This window comes from Canis lupus, chromosome 10 (genome assembly GCF_048164855.1).
Source record: "Canis lupus baileyi chromosome 10, mCanLup2.hap1, whole genome shotgun sequence".
Lineage (NCBI taxonomy): Eukaryota > Metazoa > Chordata > Mammalia > Carnivora > Canidae > Canis > Canis lupus.
The window spans coordinates 29,818,193-29,835,041 of record NC_132847.1 but is presented as its reverse complement, the minus strand read 5'-3'; the positions used below and the strand labels follow the sequence as shown (position 1 = coordinate 29,835,041).

Here is a 16,849-nt window from a genome sequence, read left to right as displayed (position 1 = left end):
TTTTTTCCCATTATTAATCTTATGTGCTACATATTGCAATTCATATTTGTGCAGTGAGCTGTTTCTGGTTCATTGACTTCCTTAAGGAATTAGGGGTGAGGGGAAGTGCCTTCTAAAAAAGGGTGAGTGAGTATGTCCTGTCACTCACAAAGTAGACTGCAGTGGTGCATCAGTTACTGGTTATTCGTTAGCAACTGTATTAACCATGCCCTACATGGTTTGCCTTTTATCCCACTGCAGTATAGCTCAACTACACACTGGGCACCTAGATATGTTATCTGAATTTTTTTTAAAACTGTGCCTACATGAGAAATTACTAGAGATCAGAAAAATACATTTCTAGTGACCCAATTTGAAACCAGCAATTAATTAACTATGCATAGAAATGTCACTTAAAGAAAAGTCTTTGTCAATACGCTGAAATTTCTTCTACAGATTTGTGATTAACTGCTAATTATAGACTAATTACCCTCTTTGTTATCATCGAGGATCTTAAGCATTGACGCAGAAACTATAAATGATGCCACGGAGACAAGCGTGGATATAATATGCTTCCATATTGCCTAATGTGCTTGCTTCACCACATAAGCAAAGATAAAAGGAGGAAGACTGCCCCCCCACTACCACCCCACCCCGTTACTCCAGGAGCAAAGCTAGCAGCCTGAGAATCCTGGTGTGAAAATGAAGTGATGGAATTTTCAGCAACCAGGAAAGTGACTCTGGTGGACTTCTGATTTTACTTCAAAGAAAACTTTAAGGTGATTGGTAAGAGGGAGAAAATGGGCTTTGTTTCTAGGTAGCAGCTTTGAGATAAATCCTGGAAGCAACTGGCTTGAAGCAGTATCTGTGTGTGTGTGTGTGTGTGTGTGTGTGTGTGTGTGTGTGAGAGAGAGAGAGAGAGAGAGAGAGAGAAGAGAGAGAGACAGAAACAGAGATACAGGGACAGAGAGACAATGCTCTTGTGTGTTTGAGAGCCTGTCTACCAATGAAAGAGAAAGAATACTTTGTTTCTTCAAAAAATGAAATGGAAAAGTTCAATAGAACAGAAGATAATGTTATTGCTACTGAGGGAAGGAGTCAATCCTATTTGGTGGCTGCTTTCTAGTTACTTGCAAGCTACCTTGATAGATCTAATCTCACTACTCTACAGATACACTTCCTTTTCTATAGTAAATAACACCATCAGCCACTTCTGCTCAAGTTTTATTATCACTGTAAACCTGAAAGTCACTTCTTGTGTTGTTTAAGACAACTAGAAAGACAAAGTACCCAACCAAGTTGTGTTTGACCCAAGAAAGCAAAAAACCTTCAACCTCCCTTGGCTCTCAAAAGAAGGTATTGAAACTTCTGGTAAAAAATATATACCTGTCCATTAATGTAGTAGGGAGGAGAGTCAGGTGCCATCCACCAGAATATAAGTTTCCATAATCATAGGTTTTCTAAGGTCTGTTTTATATGCCCAATACCCAGTGCAGTTGCTTGTATATAAGGAAAATGTACAATAAGTGTTTTTGGAATAAATGTACTGTCCTGTTTTTTGGTCTGATGTTTCTGCTGAGTTCCATCATTCAAGGGAATTTTTGTTTCATCTACAACAAAAATTTCTATTCTCTCTCTCTCTCTTTCTTTCTCTCCCCTCTCCCTTTTCCTCCCTCTCTCTCTCCCTCTTCCTCTCCCTCTCTCTGTCCCTCTCTTCTCATTTGCACACACACACACACATACCACACACAATCCCAGCTGCTATAACATAGAAATTACACGGGATCCCTGGGTGGTTCAGCGGTTTAGCACCTGCCTTCGGCCCAGGGCGTGATCCTGGGTTCCCGGGATTGAGTCCCACATCAGGCTCCCTGCATGGAGCCTGTTTCTCCCTCTGCCTGTGTCTCTGCCTTTCTCTCTCTCTCTGTGTCTCTCATGAATAAATAAATAAAATCTTAAAAAAAAACATAGAAATTACACTGTAGCTTTATCTAGAACTCACAATTATTTTACTGTTGTTTTGACATGAAAATATATGAAGTCTTAAAAAGAATAATTATCATAATAATGTATGAAGAGCAGTCAAAGAAAGGAGTACCTAAAGAATTAACATCTAAGAAAGAAACTTAGAGCCTCTTTCCCCAGATGGTCACTATTTATTCTGCTCAAAATATTGTAAGATTATATTTCCTTGTTGTTTCCACCCATCAGCTGGACATTTTGCAAGTATTCAAGGGATATTTAAAGGAATATTTAAGGATATTGTGGCTTGTAGCTACAAACTCTGTGCTTTCTTTCTTTCTGCCAAATAAATAAAGTCTTTTTAAACAGACAAATAAATAAAAATTATTTCTTACTTGTATATACATACTTGTCTTTGCACTCTTCTCAGAGCCAGAACACTTAGAATATTAAATGTGGAAACCCCTCTGATGAGACTCTTCAGAATATAAGGCCCAGAAGCCCCCTCAATTCCCAGGCTAATCTCAGATCTTCCTTGTCTCTATTATCTGCTTACTCATTTTATTTCCACAAGAATTGAACAACAGAAATTTTACTATTATAATTTGGAGGTATAAAATGGTGCTTCTATGAAATTATTAATCATCATAACCAATTCTTCAAGGATACTATTTAAGACATAGAATGCACAGGCTGTTGTGAGCCTAAATGTGCCTATTTAATGCAGGCAAATGATATAATTCCTACCGAAGTTTAAAAGAAAGTACCTGTGATGTGATGAGCACCGGGTGTTATATACAACTGATAAATTATTGAACACTACATCTGAAACTAAGCACTTAGTTTTACTATATGTTGGCTAGTTGAATTTAAATTTAAAAGAATATAAGAAAGGTGCTGGATAAGTCAAGGATTTTCCCACTAGAAGCATATACAAAGTTGATGTGGTGGTCACATTTCAGATTACACATCCAGTCTGAACTTCTCTGCATCCCTGAGTTGACCAGTTTGACTCACATAGACAGACTCGCAAGATACATTTTACTAGAATTCTAACTTCCTCTGGGCTGATATTTGGAACCTCTGACCTGCATATCTTCTCTGTTGGCAAGTCCCACAGGAGGCCTAATTACAACCACAAAGTTGCATGATAAGCACGGAGTCAGCTGAAGGGAAGCTAATTATCTAATCCAAACGAGACAAGAATTTTATGTGCTCTCTTCTTTCCTCAAACCTTCCACTAACCCTATTACTCAGTTGATGACTTTTCATAAATTCATTGACAAATAGAAGCCATTAAGTGAGAACATCATCTTTCTATCATTGATACCTGCACTCCTCTCCTGCCTCCTTAGTGTCCTTGCTAGTGAAGGTCTAGCTCATGTTCTTCCCTGTCTTCTCAAGAGCTGGCTTTTCTAGTTATCCACTTTTTGTCATGTATCAACAATCTCTTTCCATCCACTTGCTTACTCTCCTCAGCACACCAACATGTTTTAGCATCTCCCACTTTTTATCTATGTATATGCACACAAAACACCTCCACTGTCCACATATTCCCTGCCAGATCTGCCCCATGAATCTGTCCTCCATCACTACCAAATTTCTTGAAAAGATGTCTGCACACAAATGCTGTCTGCGCTTCCTCCCATTACATTCACTCTTTAGCTCATTGCAATCTACTTGTGACTTAAATATACCTTCATCTTCTCAAGGTTATCAGTGCTTTCCACATTGGCTAATCCAAAAGACACTCTCTGTTACACTCAAGCTTCAGCATCATTTAACACACATGCCTTCTCCCTCCCACTCTGGCACTCTAGACCACAACCTGTGCCTGATTGCCTTCCTCCTTCGCCGACTACTCATCTTCTGTTCCCATGGCTCCTGCTCCTCCTCCATCTGACATCTCACTGTGGAAATTCCCCAGGGCTTTACCTTGGACTGTCTACTTGCTCCACACATATTCTCCAGCTGTATCACAAGTCATTTGTCTTTAAGTATCATAAGTATGCTAATGATTTCCACATTTGTATCTCTGGCCCAGACCTGTCCCTTGAACTCCAGGCTTGTATACTTATCCAATTTCCAATTTGACAGCTCCACTGGATAATAGCCAGACATCTGAAATTTCCATGCACAAAATATAACTCTCAATCCCTTTGTCAAAATTATTTCCTTATCACCTCAATCTTCTCATCTCAGTTGGGATGGTACCCCATCCACTCAGATATTCAAGCTAAAAGGCCCCCCATATTTGCTTTATTTATAAATTCTTTCTATTATATTTAGACATATATTTTGCTTCCACCACCTTATTTCAAGTCTTCTTTAGCTCTCATCTGGGATATTGTATTTGCCCATTTCCAGTTTTGCTCCTCTTAAATCCATCCTCCAAATAAACCAAAGCATGGCCTGTTTAAACATGCATCAGTTTATGTCACTGTCTGTTTAAAATTTGTAATTGCTTTCCATCTCACACAAAGTCAAATCAAATTCCCTGCTATATTTCCTGTAAGACTCTCAAGGAGTGAAACCCTGCTATGAACCTAAATACACCTCACAACATGGTATCACTCACTATATTCTAATCACACTGCCTTCTTTCAATTCCTGGAATTTCTAAGCTTCTATCTGCCTCAGAGCCTTTGCACATGCTGGTCTCTTTGCCTGGAAGGCTCTCCAGAACACCATCATTCTTTACAAGACTCCTATTCATCCTTTAAGGTAGTCTTGGCTTAAATATCTGACACCTTGTTTTAAGTAACCTACCTACAGCAACCTTCTCCCTTCACCCCACTCCCCATACATCCTATGAGCTATCTCAGCCTTTGGTTCCTTTCTTTAGTAATATTTAACACAGTTTACAATTCTTTTGACACACATGTTAAGTGTATTTTCTCGTGTTAGTTTTTCTTCCTCCCTGAAATTTTAAGTGCATGAGGAAAAAAACTGTATCTGACCTGTTCACTGACCACTGCTTTCCTCATAAGAGTCAAAGTTCTTTTGGCACATGCGAAGTTCTCAAAAATATATTTCTTGAATTAATAAATGAATAAGTGAATGATTATCTTTAAATAAAGATTCAAGATATCCTCACATATTCACTACAATAACCATTTTTAAGGATGCATTTTAAAATGGAGTTCAAACCTAGGCCTCCATTAGACAAGCCTTCCAGATTCTCCAAAATTCTCTGGGTTTGTGTCTGGGGAGATAGGAAGGAAGCATGAAAAGATATTGGAAAATGGTGGAGAAAAACATAACCTTTTCAAGGGAAGCATACATTTTCCAGTGTAAGAAGACAGATACTGAGGATCTGCATTTCCCCAAAACAGCTCTTATTTCTCCCAATGTTTCCTTTGCTTTTGTCCTTTTTTTCTTTTTCCATGTAACTCCCAAGTTAGTGGCCACAGAAAAAGCAATCAAACAGTGAGAACAGACCTGCCAAATTGTCTAGCCATGAGAGGAGAAATAGTAAGCATGTCAAGAGAATAAGAATTCAAAACAAAATCAACACTAGGCTGCCAAACATTAGATTTCTTTCTTCTTTAATTCTGTATTTGCAGAAGGCAAGCAAGGTATAGAGGAAAGAGCATGTGCATGTCCTTTATAAACTTAAAGAAATGCAAACTTATGATCTTACAGTTCTTCACAGTGGGTCTCACTGAACTAAAATCAAGGTGTTAGCAAGGCTGCATTTCTTCTGGGTGCAGAACTCTAGAGAAGAATTAGGTCTTTACCTTTTCTGGCTAGTAGAGGCTTCCTGAATTTCTTGTGACTGCATCACTTTAAGCTTCCCCCCATCATCATATCTCCTTTTCTGATTATGATCTTTGTGTCTCCCTCTTAAAAGGACCCATGTCCTTACCTTGAGTCTATCCAGATAATTGGGAATAATCTATATATGAGGAGCCTTAACTTAATCACATCTGTAAAATCTCTTGCCATTCACAGGTTCTGGGAATTACAATATGGACATCTTTGGGGGACCATAATTCATTCAACCAGAGCTGGGTTCCAATATTGCTTTTGTTAGTTATTTATTACCCTGTGTTAGGCACTATGCCAGGCACTTTACATATTGTTTCATTTAATCTTTATAAAATCTCCAAAATAGATACTCTCATCTGTATTTTATATATGAAGAAATCATGCCTTGGCAATGTGAAGCTGCTGGTCTTACAATCCTATGTTTATAGAGCAAAAATGTAAACCCGTGTCTGCTCCAAAACTTATGTACTGGCTGCTGTGTTGATAAAGCTTCTTCACTAATAGGTTTGAGCATACAGAAAACGCTCAATAAATGGTAGTCATTACTGTTTGTACAGTAAGTTCTACCTAACCTCAAACAATTATGTGGTTCCTATGAGTTTTTGATTCCTCATAGTATTATGTATTCATTCCTTCATTTGACAAATATTTATCAAGGCTCAGTATTTTGCTAGGCCCTGTTCTAGGAGTTAAACATTAACTACTAAATGTTCTTAGACAGTTTAAGTGAATCACTGAATTTGCTCAGGGTCCAAACACATAGAAGATACAATTAAATTCCAGTTATCTTTCTTTCTTCCTAGATTATAAACTCCTTGATTTCATAATCTGATTTTTCTGTTTCTTTCACTGCAATTCAGCACATGGCAGTTATTCCACATAAGTTTTGCCAAGTTGGATTGGTCTCTATGTGGATTATATCTGACCCATGGCAAGGCAATGGCTTTGAATAGTTCCCTTCTTCTAATGGGTTGTCAGTGGTTTAATTGTCACCTGTAGAAGTCAAGATCATGGTCCTCAAGAAACAATTGGATTCCAAAACTGAGGTGATATTTTTCCACAGTGATTTAACCCTGTTTTACAATACATGGAAAGAGTCTCTATATATGAATATGTGGGAATGGGTGGGGACGTGGAGGATGAAGAGGTAAAGGAATCCTAAAGTCTGGTGAATAAATGTCAAAATAAGGCAAAGGACTCTTTAAAGCTTGGTCAAGGGGTAGCTCCGAAAATCATTTACAGGTGGATCTATATATGCAAAGGAGGAGAGGAAGACTCCATATGAATGAATGCATGTGTGACTGAAAATGTTCCCTGTGGTTTATGGCAAAATATTTTTCATCAGTTTCCTATCATTTATTCTTTGATCCATTTTTACTCCCCATCTCCCTGCATAACCATTTCTTATCTTTTCCTTTATTTATTACCTTGCTATATCATATTATCCATTCTAAACAACCTTCACTATAAAAAATAAGATGCAATAAAAATGTATTGGGTTTCCTCCTTTTCTTCAAAAGGAATGACTGTGAAACAAAAGTTGCTCAGCCCAAATCTTTGAAATAAATCTTTGCACTGGGCCCTAGTGAGTAACAATCCCTTGCCAGAGTTAAGTCAGTCTAATGAGGTAGCAACACCAGCCTCTCTTGGAACACCCTGGTGCCACTGACGAACCACTAAATAACTTGGCACCATTTGTCAGGAACTCATTGAAGTCCTGAAAGTTTTATCTAAAAATTTTCATAATGTAAAGAACTGCTGGAGAAAAGGGTAAAAAGACAAGCAAAGAAAGTACAGTCTTCTTTGAACCATATCATTGCTAAAGTTTACAGTAGATCAGTAAAGGAGGTTATATTGAAGAGTAGAAACTAAAATTTCTCAGTGTTGACAAATATCTTTTCTAAGGATTAAATTCAGTGGCAGTGTTTTAGGTTTTAACACCACAGTCATTAGTGTTAAATGAGTAAGTCTAAAGAAATGTTACATGACTTAGTCACAAATAAATGTCTTAATGAAACTGAAGAGAAATGAATGTCTCTAAATGGAATTCCTAACAACCTGTTGTTACTGCTTTCCACTCTGTTTTACAACTGAATTTCACATAATTCTGGGTTAGAGAGGTAACAGAAGACACAGGGAAATCACTGGACTACATAAGATAATAGAAGAGCTAAGTTTTAGACTTTAATCTGCCAGTAACTAGTTGTGTGATCTTAGGTAGGACACATAAGCACCCTGGCTTTTTTCTCTTCTCTGCTAAATGAATGGATTTAAATTAAACTAGATAAATTTAAGACTTCTTCAGACTCCAAAACATTAAAAATGTGTGGCCGGGGACTGTTCTCCAGCTCCACGGGCAGCAGCAGATGGTGCTCTAGCCCCTGCCCTGAGGACTCTGGTTTCTGACATCTCTTACAGAATGCGGGAGATGTTTGTTCATGTTTTTATTTTAGTAAAAGATACAGAACATGGGACTCTTGGCTGGCTCAGTCAGTAGGCCATGCAATTTTTTATTTTTAAATTTTATTTATTTATTTTAAATATGTGGCTCTAGAAAAGAGTTTTTAACATGTGTTTTTAGAACCCTCATTCTGTAGGATGTTAATGGGAGTTATACAGGAAAAAACAGTTCTGTGATTCAAATGTGGGAAATCTACAGGTAAAGTTAATTAGTTTTTTTTTTACTACAGGATATTTCTGATGCATTGATAAGTATATATGCCTTCTATATTCATTCAGTCTAACAATAGCTACTTATTAAGTGCCTACCATGTATTAGATACCAAAGATACTCTGTTGAGTATAAACAAGCATAGTTTTTGTCCTCCTAGAATCTGTAATCTAGTGGGAAAGGTAGGCATTTAACACATAATTATACAAATAAAACATAAAATGATCATTGTAGTTCTGCTTTGGAGAGGTGAACAATGCTATAAGTGTGCACAAGAGGAGATTTCAATCTGGTTAGGGAAAATCAGGAGAGATAAAAGCATCAAGAATGAAAGACAAGTTTAGGTGAGGAGGAAAGAAAAAGAGATTTCTAGGCAAAAAGAGGATGTTTAAATGTCCTGTGGTGGCCAGGATCATTTGAGGGACTAGGAAAAAAATCTCTAAAATTGGGATGCAGTACACAATGTTTCTCTCATCTTTTGGTCTTGAAATTCTTCCTCCTCCTCCCTGCCCCTCTTCTCCTCCTATGCTACTGCTGCTTCCTTCTCCTTCTTTCTTCTTCTTCTTCTTCTTCTTCTTCTTCTTCTTCTTCTTCTTCTTCTTCTTCTTCTTTCTTCTTCTGTCTTCTTCTTCTTCTTCTTCTTCTTCTTCTTCTTCTTCTTCTTCTTCTTCTTCTTCTTCTTCTTCTTCTTCTTCTTCTTCTTCTTCTTCTTCTTCTTCTTCTTCTTCTTCTTCTTCTTCTTCTTCTCCTCCTCCTCCTCCTCCTCCTCCTCCTCCTCCTCCTCCTCCTCCTCTTCCTTCTCCTTCTTCTTTCAAAAGTGCCCTATGGAAATCACGTTCCCTGAAACAGATGTTGTATAATATTTCTTTAAAGTAATTTAATATGGGTTGGCTCTAGCTCTGGCCTGAACCCTGCCTAAGGGGACTGATTTCTGGAATGCTATCAGATCCTACTACATGTGCCCACTTTCCTGAAGAAAACCACTTTCCTTCATGTTTGTTTCTTCATGCACTATTTTTCTTTCTGCATTTGGCTTATTTTACTTAGCATAATGATCACCAAATTCATCCATGTTCTTGCAAATAACAGGATCTCCTTTTTAAGACTGAATAAAATTCCATTATATATATGAATTTGGTTCTGTGGTCGCAAAGCGTCTGCTGATCATGGTCAGATCCATACACAGTCCCACTGGGCAATGGAAGAAACCAGTGCAACACAAGATGCAGCTTCTCTCCAGAAACCGTGGTAGTCAATTTCCCCGTATGGCCCATAGAAAGCTCTTTCCCGTCCCACCCAGGTTCAGGCCCCCAAGCTTATGCTTGTGAGCTCAGAAGTCACCCTGTGACTCGCCATGTCCTCTCTGAAGACCGTTAGCAAACACGCCAAACTCGCTCAGAAGCCCAGCCGTACAATGAGAGGAGATATATATATATATATATATATATATATATATATATATATATATATATTCCATCAGCTGACAGAGTGTTTCCATGTCCTGGCTATTGTGAATAATGATGCAGTAAACATGAAAGAGCGGATATCTCTTTGACGTACTGATTTCATTTTCTTTGTGTATATACCCAGAAGAAGGATTGTTGGATTATATGGTAGTTCTATTTTTATTTTTTGAGGAACCTCCATACTATATTCCATACTTACTACACTAATATATATTTCCACTAACAGTATATCAGAGTTCCCTTTTCTCCACATCCTCACCAACACTTAACCTCATTTCTTTTTGATAACAGTCATCTTAATAGGTGTGCGATATCATATTGTGGTTATGATTGACTTCCCTGACAATCAGTGACTTTGAGCATATTGTCATATGCCTTTTGACCTATATCTTCTTTGTAATAATGGCTATTCAGTCCCTTACCCATTTTTAATAGGATTTTTGTTTATTTTGTTTTGTCGTTTTGTTTTTGCTATTGAGTTGTATGAGTTCTGTATATATTTGGATGGTAAGCTCTTATCAAATATATGGTTTGCAAATATTTTGAAAATATGGAAAAATTTATTAAGAGATTGGATAATGCCAGTGAAGATTTTTACATATCATATATTTGTGGTGTAAAGGGTGATTGATTTCTCAAACTATGAATGGAGTATATATGTGAGGGGTAGGGGAAGCTAAGATAGTAAAAAGAAAAGGCTTATTTCAAAGATGACAGCACTTTTTCCTCTTTCTTCAGAGGTCCAGGGCAAACCACTTTCAGAGCAAAGTTTCAAAGACAAACTTCATCAATTTGAAGGGAAAAAATGAGATTTTTGGATAAAGCCAAGATTCTCTTCTGAAATAGAGATGATTGCAATAACAATGCACTAAATAGATCATGTAGTATAAAAGGCAACAATCATTGCAGTTAGCATTGAAATTATATTATCTTTATAGGGGGAATAGCCTGCGATTGGGAATACTTTCAGTAACTAAAATAAAATAGAACAAAGAAAAGCTACAGTGGCTTAAAAATAGGGGTTCATTTTTCTCCCATCCAAAGAAGACTGGGGGTAGCCAAATGCTGACTTTGGTCTAGTGACCTGACAATGTTTCTGTAATTTTCTCTTCCTTTTCTCATAGACAGAAGATGGTTGCCACAAATCCCGTGATCCAGTTATCATATCTATAGTCAAGATAGGAAATCAAAAGTCTTTCCAGAAACTGTCTCCCACAAATTTTCCTTTATACCTTAATTGCCCAGAATTGGGTCATATGACTATCCCTAGCTGTAAAAGAAGCTAAGAGGAGACAGGTTAGTCAAAATAGACTCAGACCAATCCTAATTCATTATCAGAAGCCAAGCACTTTGTGCTCAATGAAATGATGTCCCATTAGAAAGGATGAAGAGGGGAGATGGGTGTTGGGTAGACAAATAATAGTTTCCCCACAGGGAGATTTGGAAAATTCGTTATTCCTGCTCCTAGTGTTATTGTTCATTTTGTTTGTTTGCTATTTTAGTCTGGTCCTGGAGAAATTGAAGGCTCAGATTCCAAGTCGGGGAAATATCATCAAATCATTATTTTTGGTTGGATGCAAACTGGACTCTGAAACATGGCACTAGGGTGCAAGTTCCCACACAATTCCTTCCAATGTTCCAACAGAGAAACTACTTTATAAATACTTCATAGAGAGTTTAATAAACTCTAGGTATTTTTATTGAAATACACCTTTCTCAACAGCATCCCTCAGAGATTTTGATTCACTAGATCTGTTTAAGAGGGAACTACGCAATTCCCAGTTGATGCTTCTGCACAGATCAGCTGGAAATCCTGGCATTTAGGGAGGATTGGGTCTGAGGATTATGAGAACATAATCAGCATGTAAGCCCTTCCTCCTCTCCACCCCCACCCCTATGACATTAAAGTAATTTTCTATTGTCCCTAAACCTTTACAAAAATCTTGTCAGAGCCTGGTCTTTGCCATGCTAAGGGAATAAAGAGAGTCCTGTGCCAAAATTTGGGAAAAGGCAGTGTAAGGATAAAGAGCTAGAACTTGGGGGAGACAGTTATACAACAGCTAGGAGGATTTGCAGAGGATCAGAGCAACAGTCTGGTGCCAGATAGCTGGCTAAGGTGACAAGAGTAGCCAGGATAGATTTGTGAAATATGTACACATCCTCAAGGATTCTCAGGAAAATCCAAGGAGTCAAATTAGGCAAAACATTGGACTTCTTGGATTAGGTAGGATGGAGGCTTAGGTTATTGCTTATGGGGCATTAAAGGAAAACATGATCCTTGAGGATTGGATATGTATGGATACCTGGATTATGTTAATATTTATTGACTATGTATAAAGAAAAAAATGAAAGAAGCATTAAATGAAAGCCCATTTTGTGAAATACACCTTCAGGGTTTCTGTGGAAGGCAAGTATCATTGCATCCATTGGTGCTAGTGAAGAATCTGGGCTTAGATTTAATAGGGGTGCCTGGCTCAGTCAGTTAAGCATCTGACTTTGGCTCAGGGCTCGATCCTGGGATCAAGCCAGTATCAAGCTCCCCACTGAGCAGGGAGTCTGTTTCTCCCTCTCTCTCTGCCCACCCCTCGACCCCTACTCTCTCTCTCTCTCTCTGTTTCAGATAAACAAGTAACATCCTAAAAAAAAAAGGATTAAACAGATGTTTACAGCTGCAATGCCGTAAATGGTAGGAACTGCTTTTGAGATAAGATCATTTACTCCAAATCCTTTGCTCTTCTCATGACATCATTTGCCTCTCTACATATATATCATCTCCTGTCAAATTAAAAAGTGCATTAGTGAATTGTTGGAATCTAAGCATGAGCTCTTCATTACCTGTTGCTGTCACTCACTGAAATTTGTTCTATTTGTGCCTGCTAATGGTGAAAGCACCTTCCCCAACCTTTTCCCCTTGTAGTCAAGCCTGTGATGGATATGCTTTAAAGGATCCTGAGAGATTCTTCTGTTCTTAGAAAAAAGTGAGGGAGATTGAAGATAATGCATGAGTAAGTGGCTCTGGGACTTCATGACCCAACAAGACCTGCACAGATTATTAAGCAGTTTCAAGTGACTTGACCATGACATGGAGCCTCCAGAGAACTACAAGATCATTGACACCACTGTCCCAGTGGATGAAGCTGAGTGACTCAAGCACTCTCCAGCTCTCAGAGAAAATGAAAGGGGAAAGAAAGCAAATGGTGTTTATTTGCCTGGGCCACTGGGCCAACTCAGCCATTGTGAATTCTCTAAGGCATTGTTGCTGTGGACTATATTTACACACAGATATTTGCTTTGTGGAATAGCCAAGAATCCCAGAACAACTGGCTGAGTTGCTCTTATGCAGGAACAGGTTAATCATTAAAAGCAGGTACTACTCATTCCTCCTTTACACTGTTTCACCTATTTACTAGCTCACTCTTCTGTTTATAGTGTTTAAATAAAAGTTGTATAAGTTCAGTACATACCAATAGCAGGCATAACAGGCTAGGTTATGCTGCTGTAACAAATAACCCTAAATTCCAGCAACTTAGAACAACCAAGGTGTTTTTCTTGCTTCTGCTATGTATCCACTGCAAGTTGGCAGTGGCTTTTGCTCCATGTCATCGTCATTCAAAGTGCACAGATGAGGAAGACACCATCATCTGGTTTCCACAGGTCAGTGAGGCAGATGGAGAGAGAGGTGGAAATCATGCATATTAAATTTCACTTCACTTACATTTCACTGGCAAGTGGGAATCAAATGGTAACTAAGTTCAAGAATTGAGAGAGTGTAATTCTTTCTTGTGTCTAAAAGGAGAGGGAAACACTACATCAGTGAAAAATAACAATGTCTGCTAGAAAAATTGATGTGCTACTATAAAAAAGGCTGTCCATTAAAAGCACCACAAACTGGAAGTGGCCTCAGAGATTATATATTTACAAATTAAGCTTTTTCTTGGTATTAGTGCAAGTCCAAAGCTGGAAGACAATTTTGCAAGAAACACTGCAAATCACTGACTCCAGAAACTTCTTGGTAGCGTTGATACTTTGACATTTCTCTACCACCATTCTTTTCATACCTAAGTTGATCTGAGTCACAGCATCTATGTGAAAATATATAATCACTGCTTTTTACCATAATTAATGTCCTTAAGGACTCCCACTAATTTTTTTCATCACTCATACCTGAGCATTATTCCATCCTGATGTATTCTCCACAAGTGGGGCTGAATGATGCTGTAAGGCTCAGGGCCGAGTGGGAGCTCTTATTTTATGTTACCTGGTGATTTAAAAATAACTTGGAGTTTTATTGCTTGTGTCTAATTCAAAAATTTCCAAGCCAGAGTAGGTAAGTCAAAATAACCTCCTTAAAAAGACAGATTGACTATTTCTGCACAGAGATTATGTGCCTTCCCCTTATCTTCAGTCAGTGAGGAGTTTGGTTGGAGCTAGAGTTGCAGTGAATTAGGAGATTAGATTGAGCTATGGCATACCTTGTGTCTTCTACTCAGGCTGAGGAGTATAAAGACCTATCAATGAAAGCCACTATGGACCCGAGTTGATGCCCTAGGAGGTCCAGGGGTTGATGCCAAGAAGTTCATGAATGCCTATCATAGAATGTAAGATTGTTAGCATTTATGCATGTATCTGTTCTTCTTGGAAGGAATTTGTAGTTTTCATCAAATTCTTAAAGAGATAATGATCCATAAAATATCAAGAATCTCAGTATTAAGATAAATAAGAAAGAAAGTCTATGCTTTCCAGAAATTTATACAGACCTCAAGTTTCTGAAGGATAAGTGCTTTACATAACAGGTTATTTCTAAAAGTCAGATATGAATCACATAATATTTAAACAGTGGTGGTACTTATGTAAACTAAAATCCTTCAGCAAGATGATCATGGTTTATTTTATTAATTTTGTAGAAGTTCAGATTTTGCAATAGTGAAATATATATGATATTTCAGATAAATTGTATTTCCTAGGTAGTATCAAATTACATGTTAAAATTCATAGAATATAAACATATGCATGCACATATACATACATACACATACACATACACACAAATAGACACACATTTTTCATGTTTCCAAATTTACAGGTCATCGAGATCAGGTCAACATACTCTTTACATTATACTTCCTTCTTCTATGTTCATGTCATTCCCTTGTGCCACTCTCTCCCCATAGTCCCAAAGTCCAGTATATTCTGACAGTTTTCTTACCATTTCTCTCAATGACAGGGCCCCTGTTCAACACTATGACATGTATAATATCATGCAAAAATATAGATTAACTTCTACATGATATAATATAGAAATGTATGGACTTAATTCAATAGTAAACATTCCATCCCTCTTTTCATAGGTAATTTCCCAGATGTAATTTCTTATTTTCTTTTAGAAGTTTAAATATAATGATTATGGAATACCAGAAAGAATACAAGATGTAGAGTCAAGAGACCTGGGTTTAATTCCTGGCTCTACTCTTTATCTGTTCCATGTGACCAATTTGCTTATCTTTTCTGAAACTGGTTCCCTATCTGTAGAATAAGAAAATAGTACCAAAGAGTATAAGATTACATGAAAAGTTGCCATTAAAGAAAATAATGTATGAATAATAATGAATGAACCTAGCATGTGGGCTGGTAAGTAGAAAATGCTCAGGTACTTAATAAATGTTACTTGAATCTGATCACAGCAAGTGAATTCAACCAAAAGATGGAATATTTCACATTAGATTGGTTTCCTAATATTTCCATTTGGGTCTAGAAACAGAACACCTGAAGAGCCTATTTTCAGATTTTCCTAAAACTTTTTTGAGAATACATTTGAATAGCTAGCAGGGATACAGAACTAAAACAAGATAAAAGTCTTAATCATTTGCATCCTATCTGCTGTGCATAGCAATGGTCTTGTATAAAAAAGATATTTCCCATATTGCATTTGAGTTTATCAGTTATCTAAAATGACATGCTGAAAATCTGTAAAAACCTTTTTATTCCTCTAATGGTCAGGAAGTTTAGGAGGACTTGAAAGTTCTATTATGATTACCATATGATACTGGCATTTCACATAGCTCAACATAATACACAAGCATACTACAAGCACAGTTTTAAAATAGACTTTTATGATTCCAGATATTATCAAACTAATTGTGACACTGAAAAAACGCTATTCTCAGCACTTTTCACAAAACTAGATGAATGGAAGACACTTCACCCACACCTATGGATGTTGTCTGGTATCTCCACTTCCTTCCCTTACCTTGCCCACAGGTACCACAGGACCCTCATCCACCAGTGTGCTGTAGTTGCCTTCTGAGACTCTGGCTCTGGTTCAGCAGTCCTCCTTGCCTGTACAGTTCTATCTTCATGGTGACATCACAGACCAGATTGTTGATTCCTTAATTTCCTCAACTCCAACATATCTAAACCTTTTCTATTTCAGATACACACTATGGACTCCGTTATCAAACAGAATGCTTGCTTTGTATCAGTGTCTGAAATTCTGAAAAGTCCCTCTTTAACCTCAACATTTCATATTTTTATTCTACTCTGCCACTCCCACTGGATCTGCTCCTTGCTCTTTTCTTATCCAATGGTTCCTACAAGTCAGCCAGTCAGACACCAGTGTTAGATAAACTCTTTTGCTTTCTGTACAACTGTGTGCAATTGAATTCTGATTGCCCTATCAACAATGATGTCACCATCTCTCAAGAATCCTCTTGATCTGCTGCTATCTCCATTATCAGCACTGGGGCATTTCCACCACTAGCTTTTTTGTATTCCACTTTCTGCCAATGGAGAATTTCTGTTAAATCCATATTGATCGGATCGGATATAATTATCTTTTTTTTTTTTAATTCAAAAGAAAATTTAAAAATTTTTTAAAACTTTAAAAAATTATTTCTCTTCCATTTAAAAACAACCGTGTAGATCCCTGGGTGGTGCAGCGGTTTGGCGCCTGCCTTTGGCCCAGGGCGTGATCCTGGAGACCCGGGATCGAATCCCACGTCGG

The 16,849-nt window shown here is 37.7% G+C and overlaps 1 long non-coding RNA gene across 4 annotated transcripts in view; it reads right to left on the bottom strand.

Moving 5' to 3' along the window:
- The window catches only part of LOC140641441 (uncharacterized), a 43,513-nt gene extending 27,243 nt beyond the window's left edge, over window positions 1–16,270 (bottom strand). For 2 of the 4 annotated variants that reach the window (XR_012037951.1, XR_012037950.1), the window contains exon 1: window positions 16,097–16,205. This is a non-coding gene — a long non-coding RNA (uncharacterized lncRNA). Of the gene's footprint in view, window positions 1–16,096 lie in introns of all 4 variants that reach the window. The other 2 variants (XR_012037948.1, XR_012037947.1) reach the window with 2 other exon arrangements.
- Window positions 16,271–16,849: the final 579 nt, after the last annotated feature.